The sequence below is a fragment of the Bombina bombina genome, chromosome 6, assembly GCF_027579735.1.
Source record: "Bombina bombina isolate aBomBom1 chromosome 6, aBomBom1.pri, whole genome shotgun sequence".
NCBI classification, from domain to species: Eukaryota; Metazoa; Chordata; class Amphibia; order Anura; family Bombinatoridae; genus Bombina; species Bombina bombina.
The window spans coordinates 646,614,878-646,632,471 of record NC_069504.1 but is presented as its reverse complement, the minus strand read 5'-3'; positions in this window follow the sequence as shown (position 1 = coordinate 646,632,471).

Sequence of the window (17,594 nt, the reverse complement as noted above, 5' to 3'; positions counted from 1 at the left end):
AATATGGATTCAAGTTCAAAAAGCACTAATTATAGCGCTCCACTCGTAATTTAGCGCTGTATGTGAAATTCAATTTTGAGTTTAATGTCCCTTTAAGTATTGGCTGCTTCAACAATATTCTTTCTCTCTCTCTCTATTTCCAGAATAGATCACATTGTTGTCTCTTTTAAGAACCAGATGAAATGTGCTCACAAACATTTCGTTTTTTAATTTAGGTGATATTCCCTGCAAATTTATTGATGTGTAAATCCTGTATATAAATATACGCCTGTATATACACATGCATACATACACACATACAAATATATAGCCATACATATGCATACACTTCTGAGCCCTTCCCAGTCAAACACCTTGTCATATACCATAGCCTTTGTATACCCCTTTTAAACATTTTTTCTTTCAATAATAAACATATTTTTAATTAAATATGTGTATATGTGGTAGGCAAATAGAATATATTAGGTTAATACTTTATTTGAGTATGTTTTCCATGTGTTGTGTGAAACTTTTATTTTGTCCCTAACACTTTACTTCAGGTCTCAGGTCATGATAATTCTTCTAGCGCTATTTTGGCTTTCGCTTGAACGCAATCCATAACTTTAAACTTTTAATATGAGCTATGTTTAGCCCGGTCGTAATATTCATTGAAATTATAGGGTGCACTAAAGAGATGTCAGCTGTGCTAAGCATTCTCTGATAATTAAGTTTTACCAAGCACGATCCAGCAATATAAATATCGCACCCTGCACTATCAATAGTGCTCCACACACACAGACACAGTACTACTAGTGGAATATAATAGACTAGATTGTAGTAGCCGTAATGCTTCAGACCTGTCTTTTACTATGTAATGTTAGTCCAATTAATACTCTTGTTATTTTGCAATATAATATAACTACATTACTTATTCTCTTTGTGTTCCGTTATTTGGGACAACTTATTTATAATATTTTCTGTAAGTGCTCATCTAAAGGCCCCAGAAACAGATGTGTTTTTCTTATAAAAATAATGCATTTTATTTAGTATAGACAAGTATGGCTGGTTCAAGGCATTGCGCTGCTTGGGTCCAATAATTAAATAATGCACACAGCTCTCTATCCCCTACAGTTTAAATCTATCCATAACCAAAAATTATAGTTAAGTAGATTGAAAGCTAACACAAAATCATGCTCATTCCTAGGTAGTGGACCCCATATGAGTATAATTTCTTTTAAAACACAGAATATGCTCTCCCTTTGTGCCACCCTTGTCAAAAGTTGCTTGGGTTCTGTGTTCCTATCTGATCCAGTTACAGAATCAGCCCTAGGTATAGCTAAAGTGTATACAAATAAACAAATTTTATGTGCAAATAATTCTAATTTCTCTATATTTTGCTTTGCATAATCCAAGTATATGAGAAAGGTAGTCATTAGGCTTGGGCATTCAAATCATTTGTTATGTTTTGAATGCGTAAGAAGGTGGCCGCTCGTGGCATTTCAGCTGTTTTCGGAACTTTATTTCTTCTTGTGAAAGTGCAAAACTAAGATCTGCGCAAATCCAGATCTTAGTGTGTTTCACTTTCTCAAGAATAAATCGGGCTCCAAAAAAAGCCAAATGCGGCGAGCAGACACATTCTGCCACATTCCGATCATAGCGAATGATACAAATGCACATGCCTAGTAGTCATTATTGTTGTCTTATATTTTATTAGGAAATAAGTTTGCGAATTTTATATTCACTGTAATTGATTGATTCTGATATGACATTAGCTTGCTAATCACTGATTTATTATTAATCAATTAATTTACTATTGCTGATTGCATATTCCTGTATTTTGTTAATTAGTTCTCTATTGTTAATTAATTTAATTTTTACTTACAATTTATGACTAGCATTATCTTATAATTATACTCTGAGGGCACAAGTAAAAAAAATTGGTAAGATTTTTTCATGATTATCCAGAGTGCTATGATATGTGTTTATTGATGATTCGCAAAAAAATACCTTTACAAATTATTTATGTTTTGTGGTCTATTATCCTGACAGATAATTTAACAATTCATTTCCATTTTCCTCTCAGTGTGCAGAGAATATGTGAAAATCATACTCTACATTTCAGATTTGGTTACTGCCTAGAGGTATACGAATAGGGTTATGAAGGTCACTTGTCAACAGCTCAACGTGAGATTTAGTGAGCACATCATAGGCATCTCTGATGACATTATATATATATATATATATATATATATATTGAGAAGGTGCCTAAAGGCAAAGGCTTTTCCTTTTTTATTCTTCATGAAAAGGATTGTGGCTCTTTTAGAACTCCCTGGCGAAAGCTCACGCTCTACTTAGTGGGGCATGAAACCCATCATTTGAAAGAATTACTTAATTTATACAAAAATGACAAAGTGAAAATAGCACTCTTCTGCAATACTAGGCACCAGAAAAGCTATGGTATGGAAGAGGGGAATGTAATAGAGCCTCCTCTCTTCTCCATAGAGGATGAGACCCCGTCTTTGAAAGAGTTGATACTTTTCTTTTCAAGGAAGTTTCAAATGAATAGAATTCAGGTGCTCACCAAAGGAAAGCTAATCATCTGCAACACTAGACACCAGGAAATGTTTTGAGGACTATTTCAGAAACTCTATCCTACTATATTTTATACACAATTCCCTCTTTTCAAGAAGTGGTCATATTCCCTTTTAACATCCTGTTAGCAATGGTGGTCACCTGCACCTGTAGACAACAGGAACATAATTGATAGGCATTTTTAGAACTTATATCTACCTTAAAATTCCATAGATTGTTGTGTTAAAGAGAGGATGACCACCTTTCAAATAAGGGGTTTCATACCCTGCGGAGTGATCATCATGATAATTAAAATCATTCAGCAGCAGCTACTATATTATGTTTTTTATGTTCATTGGGGCTTAAAGATCCTGTATTATATAAGTGAATAGAAATGTAGGGTTTCCTAAAAATGGAAGAGTAAGAGCAATACATTATAAAATTTTATCTTCTCAGATTTGTAGTAAATATAGGTATAGGTATAGAATCCCTATATGTTTATTATTATTTACCTTTCGGTTTATTGAGTAGGCAAATTGATGGTAAAGCGTAAACTATTAAGTGCCTAAAATTTAGAATATAATGACTCTCATATGGTTACCTACCATATATGTTATAAAAATAAAGTTATTATTGTCTATTTCTCCAAACCAAAGTTATCAATGGAAAGACATAACAAATACGACATAACTGATGAATAAATGACATGATAATCCAATTTACATATGAAAGAGAAACAATTACAAATTAAATTAAATCATTTCAAGCTATAAAAATCTTTGAATGAATATAGCCACACCAGGGTGTGTGTGTGTGTGTGTGGGGGGGGGGGGGGGGTTCCATGTTTTTTGTTCACAGGTAGACAAAAAATGCACATCTTGCTTAACTAAGCACTATTAAATATTTCCATAGCAGCAAACTTTACACAAGGAGCTCCTGATGCACCAAACCTACATAAATACACTTAACAAGAAACATCTTCACAGAGAACAGACTCAAGGTAGCTTCAGAAGAGACAAGCACCCTTAGGAAGTGGTTGAAGAATACTGTGGGAGGGAAAGTGAGGGCCCAGATATAAAGCACTAGAGGGGTCTATGTAGGCCCTGGGTCTTAGGTAGGTTAAATGGGCAGTATACACCAATTTTCATTTAACTGCATGTAATAGACACTACTATAAAGATCTAAAAATCCAGTATAAAACCATTTAAAAACTTACTTAGAAGCTCCCAGTTTAGCACTGTTGAAAAGATTAGCTGGAACACCCACTTAAAGTGGGAAATAGCAGACACTCCCCCTTCCTCTGCATATGAAAAGACTCTTTACACATACAGGAGCAAGCTGGAAAAGGTATACATCAGTATTCCCCTAAAACTTTGGTGCTTGGTTAGGAGTCTGAAAATCAGTGCAATGTTATTTAAAAATAAGCAAAACTATACTTTAAAAAACAAAACAAAAAAAAAAACCTGTATAGGCTATATAAATGGATCATCTACAAAACATTTATGCAAAGAAAATTCTATTGTATAATGTCCCTTTAACCACACTGTAAACAGAGCATATATTACACAAAGCACAGGTAGACCGTTGCCCACTTTTGTAGAACGTTAGCCAATGTATGGTGTATCAGGTGGAGACATAACAGACCAGACCAAAATATCCAAACAAAAGCTGTTTTATGTGCTAATCTTTTATTTACTGCTTTCCTAAACAAACAAACAGCTTAGTTAGGAGGGACAGCAAAGCTCTTGCTTCATGTAACAGCTTATATACTAGTAATATTTCTAGTGATATGTGATAGGTCATCATTAGTCACACCAGATAGACCAGAATGACCTTTGCCTCCTTAAATACACAAGTGCTGGGAGAGGGTCTGTTACAGGAGAGGTTAACCCACCAGGGAAGATAGTAGAGGATTCCCCAGTTAGTGGTACAATCAGGTTAAATTCAATTTTCATGATTCAGATACAGCATGTCATTTTAAACAACTTTCCAATTTACTTCCATTAAAAAAAATGTGCACAGTCTTTTATATTTACACTTTTTGAGTCACTAGATCCTACTGAGCATGTGCAAGAATTCACAGACTATACGTATATGCATTTGTGATTCTGATCTATCACATGGTACAAGGGGAGTGGAAATAGACATAACTTTGAAATTTGTTATTAAAAAAGCTACTACTCATTTGAAGATCAGAATAAGTGATATTGCATTGTCTTGTTATCTTGCATTTGTTGATTATGCAAATCTAATGTGTTGACTGGTCCTTTAACCGCTTTTATGTTAGCATAAGTCTATCTATTTATCTATGATCTATCTATCTAGTTTTCGATCTATTATCTATCTATATATTATCTATCTATCCATGCCTTTGTATAGTAGGATTGTCTAACTTAAGCTGCCAAGACCACAATACTATTGTCCATTTTTTATTTGAGTCCCCACTTCTCCTGTTACCCCAATCACCTGCCTCTCTACGTCTTCAATATAAAGTGCTGGCTAGTGTCATCTGTGTGGATCTTTAGAATAATATGATTTATGGTTATACGGTTATAAATAGGTTAGGAGTATTTTTTAAAGAAATTCCTCTTTGTTTGTATATAGAGGCAAATATATATATTTATTTTAAGTAATGTTTTGTAAAACTGTTTACCAGCAAGTGAAAAAAGTGCAGTGCGGCTCTGCACTTGAAAAGATTGGAGTCCCCTAATGTAGAGGTACTTGCATAGGTTTATAGGCTGTCAGCAATATGAGTGGGGGTTAGAATTGAATTCTATTTCTGTGTACTTTTGTGGCCTTACAAAAACAGGAAGGTGACCTGTAAACATACAGTATATACAGTAGATGTTTATTTACTCCTTTCTGTACATGATGGCTTTCACTCTATATCTTACACTGTATATTTAGCATATCCGTTCATAATGCCCACTGCATATTTCACCAATGACAGTATGTATTTCAAAAGTATTGCTTAATGTTCTTAAAAATGTTCAAGGTTTAAAAAAAAAAAAAGTGCTATGCAGCCAACAACAGTTCTTTATTTTGATAAACAAAATGTTTAGCACAATGTGTACTAACACCATAGACAATGGTATTGCATAGGCATTTCATGTCGATAACTATGTCTCATCTTCTATTCATCTCTCTCCTGTTGGCACCCATGCTGGAGGGCAGTGCTATAGAATCACTGGTAACGTGATTATCTCTTTTTTGTAAGACCTTGTTTGTATTTCACAACTGATTATTAGAGGACAATAGTAATGTTTTTATGTATTTGTTGATTTTAAAGGTTCAATATTTAATAACCAAAAATACAGACTACGGGGCCAATTTATTAAAGTGCGGATGGACATGATACAATGTAGTGTATCATGTCCACCGCACATCGATAAATGCCGACAGCATACGCTGTCGGCATTTATCATTGCACAAGCAGTTCTTGATGTCCCCAGCCTCAGAGCAGGTGGACAAGTTATGGAACGGAGGTCTTTAGACTGCTGCTTCTTAACTGCTGTTTCCGGCGAGCCTGTCGGCCCCTACATGTTAAAGGAGCATTAAAGTCATTTTTATTTGTGTTATCTAGAATAGTGTATTTTATAATGTATTACAAAAAAATTTGTTTTGTCCTTTTAAAAACAAACAGAAAAAAACAACGTTACTGAGCTGAGAAAAATGACTTTTTGTTGTCTTGTTGGTAGAGATGTGTCCTTGTCCACCAGCAGTTCTGCAGTGTTGTCCATTTCGGCCACAGAGCAATCTGTCTCTAGGAATATTTTGTTAGCTTCAATATTGATTTCAATTGTTTAAATATGATTTTTTTTATGAAAAATTACATTTTTCAAAAGTAATTAATACGAGGCTTTAAAGCCAGAAGGAAAATTAAATTGTGCATTTTATGCCCGTTTTGTGTACATTTAAACCAAAATACACTTTGGATACCATTTTAAGTTGAGTTGAGAGGTTTTGCCTATTATATTTATGAAGACACCTACATGCAATCAGTAAATTAAATGCTCAGCCCCAGATTAATGGAGGTTCTTGCTGAATCAGGAAAGTTTAAATTTGACTTCACTGTCCCATTAACATCACTGGCTGACTGTGGGAATACCAGTAAGATGATAGATGCTGCAGCATTGGCAAGAACCCTAAGGATGCCATATTGATGGCATATTCAGCACAATCTGCAGAAGGCACCTATTAATAGGACAAGGTATTTTAAGCATGTTTTCCTAAAAAAATAAAAAGTTATGCTGCGTCAGTCCCAGTGGCGTCACTAGGGTTGGTGTCACCCGGTGCGGTAAGTTATGGTGTCACCCCCCCCCCCCCGGAAAGCAGACACACACAAAAACACAGGCACACACACATACAAACACTCAGACACACTTAAAAACATACTCAGATGCACACACAAACACTCGGAAACACACTCAGACACACACACTTACAAAATATGTAAACTGCACTGCATTAATTATAAAGCTCATGCCTAGAGCTGCTCCCTGGCTCAGCAGAGCATCAAATGAAAAATAAACAGAGCACTCTAAAAATAAATCACTAAAGAAAAGGTTTAGGCGCAAACTATGAAAATTCTGCTCTCTAACTCTGTTCTAAGCCTGTCAGTGCACAGCCCCGGGCCGCGTGCCTACCGCTTCTTATGGCCAATCACCTCTGCACTCTGCCCACCCCCAGACCCCCGCCCGCCCTCCTACCTGTTCAGTGTGCACTTAGTGTACCGTAACCGTAATGGTCTGGTGGGCATCATACGTGGCTCCTTCACTTTAAAGACAGTGTCAAACAGTCATGCGGTCAGGTGCCAGGCATCCCCTCATGATTTGCCAGTTCCCGTTTAGAGAGACAGCACAGCAGTGAGTGACTCCACTGCTCCACATGTCACTGAGCAGTGAGCACAGATAGGCAGGCAGGTTTAGGCTAGCAGCGCAACTTTGCAAGCCCCACGGCATGCCCACAACATTCATAGCGAAATTGGGCAGGGGAGAAGCAAAGTACAAACAAGCAAAAGCAGCCGGGAAAACTATTTGTTGAAATTGCAGCACTGGCTCAAGGGGCAAACAATTGTGTGTCTACAAATTCCCCAGTCCCACCAATGTTCCCAAATGTCAGCCCCTCTAATAAAAAAAAATCTATGCATCTCAACATTGTATTTCAATAAAATTTAAAAAAAAAAAAAAGTTTTTTTTTTTTTTTTGGTGTCACCCCCTGGAGGGTGTCACCCGGGTGCGGCCCGCCCCCCCCGCCCCCCCTAGTGACGCCACTGGTCAGTCCCATATATTCACTAAGAATTAAGTTTTGCAGTGAACAATCCATGTATATTGCTATCCTATACATCTGCTTAAATGGACATGAAACTGAAATATGTTCTTTCATGATTTAGGTAGAACATACAATTTTAAATAACTTTCCAGTTTACTTCTATTATCAAATGTCCTTCATTCTCTTGGTATCATTTGTTGAATAGTGTGGCCAGAAGATACAACCTCAAAACTTCAGTGTCAGTTTAAATACACTGATTGGAGCATGTTTATCAGGCAAGCTATAGGGAATTCCCATATGGATATTGAACTCCTCTATTCTGGATTATATCAGCTCGTGTACCAATAGTGTAACCACTTTTAAAAAGATAAGAATCTTTCCTAACCAGAAACCTTGGATGAACAGGGAGGTTCGCCTCTTACTGGATGCACGAGATGCTGCTTTTAGATCTGGTGATGCTGAAGCCTACAGCTCTACCAGGGCAACTTTAAAAAAGGGAATAAAAAGTGCTAAACATGATTTCAAGATGTGTATTGAAGATCACTTTTATAACAACTGTGACCCCCGACGTATGTGGCAGGGCATCCAGGCCATCACAAACTATAAATCTGTAAATACAATCTCCTCAGTCAAGGATGCCTCCTTTCCAGACGAGCTAAATCACTTTTATGCACGATTTGATCGGGACAATAATGAACCAATCATCAAAGTTATGTTCGATCCAGAGGAACATCCTTTAACACTCTCTGGCCTAGATTTGGAGTTTTGTCGGTAACGACCCGCGTAGCTAACGCTGGCTTTTTTCTGGCCGCACCATAAAAATAACTCTGGTATTAAGAGTCCACATAAAGGCTGCGTTAGGCTCCAAAAAAGGAGCGTAGAGCATTTTTAACGCAGCTTCAACTCTCGATACCTCAAAAACGTGCTCGTGCACGATTCCCCCATAGGAAACAATGGGGCTGTTTGAGCTGAAAAAAAACCTAACACCTGCAAAAAAGCTGCGTTCAGCTCTTAACGCAGCCCCATTGTTTGCTATGGGGAAACACTTCCTACGTCTGCACCTAACACCCTAACATGTACCCCGAGTCTAAACACCCCTAACCTTACACTTATTAACCCCTAATCTGCTGCCCCCGCTATCGCTGACCCCTGCATATTATTTTTAACCCCTAATCTGCCGCTCCGTAAACCGCCGCTACTTACATTATCCTTATGTACCCCTAATCTGCTGCCCCTAACACCGCCGACCCCTATATTATATTTATTAACCCCTAATCTGCCCCCACAACGTCGCCTCCACCTAACTACACTTATTAACCCCTAATCTGCCGAGCGGACCTGAGCGCTACTATAATAAAGTTATTAACCCCTAATCCGCCTCACTAACCCTATAATAAATAGTATTAACCCCTAATCTGCCCTCCCTAACATCGCCGACACCTAACTTCAAACATTAACCCCTAATCTGCCGACCGGAGCTCACCGCTACTATAATAAATGTATTAACCCCTAAAGCTAAGTCTAACCCTAACACTAACACCCCCCTAAGTTAAATATAATTTTTATCTAACGAAATTAATTAACTCTTATTAAATAAATTATTCCTATTTAAAGCTAAATACTTACCTGTAAAATAAATCCTAATATAGCTACAATATAAATTATAATTACATTGTAGCTATTTTAGGATTAATATTTATTTTACAGGCAACTTTGTAATTATTTTAACCAGGTACAATAGCTATTAAATAGTTAAGAACTATTTAATAGTTACCTAGTTAAAATAATTACAAAATTACCTGTAAAATAAATCCTAACCTAAGTTACAATTAAACCTAACACTATACTATCATTAAATTAATTAAATAAAATACCTACAATTACCTACAATTAAACCTAACACTACACTATCAATAAATAAATTAAATACAATTCCTACAAATAACTACAATGAAATAAACTAACTAAAGTACAAAAAATAAAAAAGAACTAAGTTACAAAAAATAAAAAAATATTTACAAACATAAAAAAAATATTACAACAATTTTAAACTAATTACACCTACTCTAAGCCCCCTAATAAAATAACAAAGACCCCCAAAATAACAAAATGCCCTACCCTATTCTAAATTACTACATTTCAAAGCTCTTTTACCTTACCAGCCCTGAACAGGGCCCTTTGCGGGGCATGCCCCAAGAAATTCAGCTCTTTTGCCTGTAAAAAAAAACATACAATACCCCCCCCCAACATTACAACCCACCACCCACATACCCCTAATCTAACCCAAACCCCCCTTAAATAAACCTAACACTAAGCCCCTGAAGATCTTCCTACCTTGTCTTCACCCTACCAGGTTCACCGATCCGTCCTGAAGAGCTCCTCCGATGTCCTGATCCAAGCCCAAGCGGGGGGCTGAAGAGGTCCATGATCCGGCTGAAGTCTTCATCCAAGCGGGAGCTGAAGAGGTCCATGATCCAGATGAAGTCTTCTATCAACGGCATCTTCAATCTTCTTTCTTCCGGATCCATCTTGCAGACCTCCGACGCGGAACATCCTCTTCTCCCGACGCCTACTAGCCGAATGACGGTTCCTTTAAGGGACGTCATCCAAGATGGCGTCCCTCGAATTCCGATTGGCTGATAGAATTCTATCAGCCAATCGGAATTAAGGTAGGAATATTCTGATTGGCTGATGGAATCAGCCAATCAGAATCAAGTTCAATCCGATTGGCTGATTCGATCAGCCAATCAGATTGAGCTTGCATTCTATTGGCTGTTCCGATCAGCCAATAGAATGCGAGCTCAATCTGATTGGCTGATTGGATCAGCCAATCGGATTGATCTTGATTCTGATTGGCTGATTCCATCAGCCAATCAGAATATTCCTACCTTAATTCCGATTGGCTGATAGAATCCTATCAGCCAATCGGAATTCGAGGGACGCCATCTTGGATGACGTCCCTTAAAGGAACCGTCATTCGGCTAGTAGGCGTCGAGAGAAGAGGATGTTCCGCGTCGGAGGTCTGCAAGATGGATCCGGAAGAAAGAAGATTGAAGATGCCGTTGATAGAAGACTTCATCCCGATCATGGACCTCTTCAGCTCCCGCTTGGATGAAGACTTCAGCCGGATCATGGACATCTTCAGCCCCCCGCTTGGGCTTGGATCAGGACATCGGAGGAGCTCTTCAGGACGGATCGGTGAACCTGGTAGGGTGAAGACAAGGTAGGAAGATCTTCAGGGGCTTAGTGTTAGGTTTATTTAAGGGGGGTTTGGGTTAGATTAGGGGTATGTGGGTGGTGGGTTGTAATGTTGGGGGGGGTATTGTATGGTTTTTTTTACAGGCAAAAGAGCTGAATTTCTTGGGGCATGCCCCGCAAAGGGCCCTGTTCAGGGCTGGTAAGGTAAAAGAGCTTTGAAATGTAGTAATTTAGAATAGGGTAGGGCATTTTGTTATTTTGGGGGTCTTTGTTATTTTATTAGGGGGCTTAGAGTAGGTGTAATTAGTTTAAAATTGTTGTAATATTTTTCTTATGTTTGTAAATATTTTTTTATTTTTTGTAACTTAGTTCTTTTTTATTTTTTGTACTTTAGTTAGTTTATTTCATTGTAGTTATTTGTAGGAATTGTATTTAATTTATTTATTGATAGTGTAGTGTTAGGTTTAATTGTAGGTAATTGTAGGTATTTAATTAATTTAATGATAGTATAGTGTTAGGTTTAATTGTAACTTAGGTTAGGATTTATTTTACAGGTAATTTTGTTATTATTTTAACTAGGTAACTATTAAATAGTTCTTAACTATTTAATAGCTATTGTACCTGGTTAAAATAATTACAAAGTTGCCTGTAAAATAAATATTAATCCTAAAATAGCTACAATGTAATTATAATTTATATTGTAGCTATATTAGGATTTATTTTACAGGTAAGTATTTAGCTTTAAATAGGAATAATTTATTTAATAAGAGTTAATTAATTTCGTTAGATAAAAATTATATTTAACTTAGGGGGGTGTTAGTGTTAGGGTTAGACTTAGCTTTAGGGGTTAATACATTTATTATAGTAGCGGTGAGCTCCGGTCGGCAGATTAGGGGTTAATGTTTGAAGTTAGGTGTCGGCGATGTTAGGGAGGGCAGATTAGGGGTTAATACTATTTATTATAGGGTTAGTGAGGCGGATTAGGGGTTAATAACTTTATAATAGTAGTGGTGCGGTGCGCTCGGCAGATTAGGGGTTAATAAGTGTAGGCAGGTGGAGGCGACGTTGTGGGGGGCAGATTAGGGGTTAATAAATATAATATAGGGGTCGGCGGTGTTAGGGGCAGCAGATTAGGGGTACATAGCTATAATGTAGGTGGCGGCGCTTTGCGGTCGGCAGATTAGGGGTTAATTATTGTAGGTAGCTGGCGGCGACATTGTGGGGGGCAGGTTTGGGGTTAATAAATATAATACAGGGGTCGGCGGTGTTAGGGGCAGCAGATTAGGGGTACATAAGTATAACGTAGGTGGCGGTCGGCAGATTAGGGGTTAAAAAAATTTAATCGAGTGGCGGCGATGTGGGGGGGCCTCAGTTTAGGGGTACATAGGTAGTTTATGGGTGTTAGTGTACTTTAGAGTACAGTAGTTAAGAGCTTTATAAACCGGCGTTAGCCCAGAAAGCTCTTAACTACTGACTTTTTTCCTGCGGCTGTAGTTTTGTCGTTAGATGTCTAACGCTCACTTCAGCCACGACTCTAAATACCGGAGTTAGAAAGATCCCATTGAAAAGATAGGATACGCAATTGACGTAAGGGGATCTGCGGTATGGAAAAGTCGCGGCTGAAAAGTGAGCGTTAGACCCTATTTTGAGTGACTCCAAATACCGGAGTTAGCCTAAAACCAGCGTTAGGAGCCTCTAACGCTGGTTTTCACGGCTAACGCCAAACTCCAAATCTAGGCCTCTGTTTCTGAGGTGTATCAAACAATTTCTAGGGTAGATGCATGCAAGGCTGCCGGCCCAGATGGTATTCCCGGCCATGTCTTTACTGACATTTTTAATCTGTCACTGGCTCAGGCGGTTGTCCCGGTGTGCCTTAAGACAGCAATCATTGTGCCGGTGCCAAAACAATCCGCTGCAGTGAGTCTGAATGACTACCGTCCTATTGCACTTACCCCAATCATCATGAAGTGTTTTGAGAGATTGGTCATGGCCCACCTTAAAGACTGTTTACCATGTACACTGGACTCTCATCAATATGCCTACCGCCAAAATAGGTCAACAGAAGATGCTATTTCAAAACATTCTGTTTTGACCCATTTGGACAATAACAATACTTATGTAAGGATGCTCTTTATTGATTTCAGTTCAATATTCAACACTGTTATTCCCACAAAGCTGGTTGCGAAACTTCATGACTTGGGCATCAACACCTGGCTCTGTAATTAGACCTTGGACTTTCTGACCAATAGACCTCAGTCAGTGAGGTTAGGCAATTTCATCTCCTCTACCCTGACCCTTAATACTGGAATTCCACAAGGCTGTGTACTGAGCCCTCTACTATATTCCCTTTTTACCCATGACTGCCTGCTTAAGTTTGTGTTGTATACCATCATTAAGTTTGCAGATGACACTACTGTGGTAGGCAGAGGCAGGGTCAGCAATAATGATGAGTCGGCTTATAGGGAGGAGGTAATGCACTTGGTAACTTGGTGTGCTGATAACAATCTATCTCTTAATACCAAGAAGACCAAAGAGATTATTGTGGACTACAGGAAGACCAAACGCTGTACACACATGCCTACAGGGCCACCATCAGGGGGTGACAGGGGTGACTCATGAGGCAAGAACTTAAAAAAAAGAAAAAAAAAATCTTTTATTTTTTTACATTTTGGCAGCCACCAGTGGGTACTACAGCAGAATGCAAATTGAGCATGGAAAATGTTATTACAAGGAGTAAAGTATTAGCATTTGAGAGGATTTCTGAGTGTGCACTAAACAACTATGCACAGGGTTAGACAGACTTCGCACTTTGTTTGTATAGTGTGTGCTTGAGTCAGAGGCCAGGGGTCCATAATTTTTTTTTAGCAGCAGTGTATTTATGATTATTTGACAATGCAGTGGAAATTCTATGTTTAAAACCATGCAGAAATGCTTCCTCCTCAATAAACAAATGGTAGGTGCCCTTTTGGCAGATATGCATTTATATATATATATATATATATATATATATATATATATATATATATATATATATATATTACATTCCAGTTTACTGCCCCTTTATGCAAGGACTTTCCAGATACAAGGAGGCATTTTATCTAAGATTTTTACATCTGCATAACATGTTATACTCTCAGACTAAGATTGCTCAGTGTTTGAAATGAGACAGGTTAACTTAAAACTGTTCAGTTTACACTACAGCTGACTTAGTTTTGAAATACATACCAACAAGCCTAAATCCTGCATTTAACCAGATCTAATGGTATGAGTACCACAGCTTATGGTTTCACCAAGACCATATAGAGTACAGCATTTTCAAAATCCATAAGTACAGCTGACAGATGGGAACATTTGTACACTATATTTGAAGTGGTGCTCTTGGTTGGGGAAAATGGGGGGAAAACAAACAAACATATGTCAACCTTTTAAAAGTACTTTTTTGAATTCACTGAATTATTTTTGTTTACACATTTACAAATATGATTCTTTAAAAAGTGATCTCTTAATTTCTGCAGTTGTCTGTTCCTTTTTAGGACATTTTGACCTTACTACTGATTATTCACATCTTTCTACAGACTTTGAGACTAATGAGACCTTTACGGAAGTCACCAATCCACCATTTAACCTTTAAATTATCGTTTAGGCAGTTCAGGGCCCTTCCTTTCAGCCACTGCATGCTGTTGTCATTTAGTTGGCATCTTCCTTTACAAAGAGATAATCAGTACTCCATATTTTGTTTTCTAAATTTTTTTTTACAAAACTGTAGTCTACCTCATTACTTGTCAAGTCAATGTAATCAAGTGCTGAGTATCTGTTTGGGTGTCTGTGTCTGAGTGTGTTTGTGTGTTTCTTTGCGTGTCTGCTAGAGTGTCTATATGTGAATCCTTATGTGTGAGTGTGTGTGTGTGTGTTTCAGTGTATGAGTGTGTCTGTGTGTTTGTATGTTACTACCTTTACAAAATTTCCAAGTTTAAATAGACACTTGAGAATAAAGTGCATATACGTTTTAGTCACTTGGTCAAAAATTGCACATGTCAAAGGGGGGCGGGGGCCCTGATCAATGGTTAAGTCAGGGGCCCCAAAATTTGTAGTGGCGGCCCTGCATGCCCATTTATTTTAATGGGTCTGAGGTAGAATGGGTGACTAGTTTTAAATTTCTGGGAACCAACATTACCGAAAATCTGTCCTGGTCATTAAATACCTCCACTTTAGTTAAAAAGACGCAACAACGACTCTATTTTTTAAGGAAGTTGAAGAAAGTTCATCTGTCCTCTCAGATTTTGGTTAATTTCTATCGCTGCACCATTGAGAGCATTCTTACCAACTGTATTTCTGTGTGATACGGCAACTGTACTAATCTCGACCGGAAAGCTCTGCAACGGGTAGTGAAAACTGCCCAGTACATCATTGGTGTTCAGCTACCGTCTATTGAGGAACTTCAACATAGGCGATGCCTGCAAAGGGCGCGCTGCATCATTGGAGACTTCTTCCATCCTAGCCATGGCCTGTTTGTTCCTTTGCCATCTAGGAGGTTGTTCAGGAGTCTGAATAGCAAGAGAGCCAGGCTACAAAATATTTTTTTTTTCCCAGAGCTGTTGTTATGCTGAACACAAATACCTAGTGCTGATTTAGCTAATTTTTTATTATATCTTTTTAGACTATTTCATTTTTTTTAATTGTAGGCTATTTCGGATTATATATGCTGTTTATCACTCATATTTTATTCATTATCTGTGCTTACTACACGGATTGCACTATGCACTTATCCATAAAACATTGATAATTTGTACTACACTGTTACACCTTTTCTGTGTGTTTTTTTTTTTTGCTGGTTGATATTGATTTGCACAATGCACTTTTTTACTATGCTGAATTATGGTCACACTGGGATTGTCAGTGTGTAAACCATTGTTTCTTGCCATATTACACCTATACTGCACATATTTGTTTATGCATTCACACATAGAGTATATCACTTTTTAATTATCGATATTACATATGTCACAATGTATGTATTCAACACTTAAGATACTTTATTTTATAATCTTTAATTATCTAGGATTATTATTGTATTAGCTTCTGCACCTTATACTATTTATTTGCAATGCCTGGGTTAGATGTTTTTAAATATATTTTGTTGCCCTTGTTTTTTTCTAACTTGTGCAATGACAATAAAAGGAATCTTATCTTATCTTGAAGGAGCAGCAATGCACTACTGGTGTCTAACTAAACACATGGGTGAGCCAATGACAATTGGTATATATATATGCAGCCACCAATCATCAGCTAGAACCTAGGTTATTTGCTGCTTCTGAGCTTGTTTAGTTAAACTTTTTAGCAAATTATAACAAGAGAAGGAAGCAAATTAAATAATAGAAGTAAATTGGAAAGTTGTTTAAAATTGTATGCTCTATCCGAATCATAAATGTCTAATTATGACTTTACTGTCCCTTTAAAGGGACAGTTTACTAAAAAAATGTTCTCTCCTTTAATTTGTTCCCAATGATCCACTTTACCTGCTGGAATGTATTGAATTGTTTACAAGTATTTCCATTACCCTTATATTGGCACTTGAATTAGTTTATTTAGCCTGTGGTATCCTCACCCATCCTGAATGTTTTTGGCCACAAGGCCAAGCTGTATTAACACAGCCAGTAGAAGAAATTACACTCCCAGTGGGTTATAGAAGAGATAATGTAATAAAATTTTAATTTTCCATTGTTCTCTCCAAGTATTGGTGATTGGTTTATGGGCAGATATAAGATAAAGAAGCAGGTATATGTACACAATGTGATAAAGTAATGAGATCTGATTATACCTACAAGCTCAACCCATTTTATTTGGTTGTGGCTTCAAAACACAAAATCAGCTAATTCATATACACAAATAAGCCTTAAAAAGCAAATCTCATACATTTTATACTCTGCAGCTGGTAAAAAAAGTAATTGGTAACACATTAAGGGAAAAACAATTTTATAGTAAACTGCCCCTTTAACTATAATTTAGAGAGTTACCGCCTACTTTAGTGACTCATACAGGATAATGAAGGAATCTGTATTTTTTTTTCTTAATCAAAGCTTCTTCAAATATTTAGTAAATCTAGAAATATCCCTACTATGGAAGTTTTTGAAATTTATTTTAAATATACATCAAAACAACCTCATAAATTACACTATTTTTAACAAGCATATTTTGTAACAAGTCTCATTTATATTCCTTTTGTTTAATTATTAAATATTTTATTATGTTTATTTCACTCGGACCTTGGAGTCACTGTCTTCTGTACTTCACACTATCAATGTTCAAGCATAGAGAGAATCTGATTACTGAATAAGCACCATCCATGTGTTTGAGTGGCCAATTTAAATGTAGGGATTTTCTTTAATCAAATTTACCTGTATTATATATTAAGTTTTTAATCTTTTTTTTATCCTATTTTTACTTTCAGTGTTAGATTAAATATTGTTTTTAATTGTAACTTCTAATAGTTATAATAAATACATCAGATGAGCTAATTATGTATACAAATTGTATACATAGGGGATATCTATCAAGCCATCAACTGTGTTGCATTC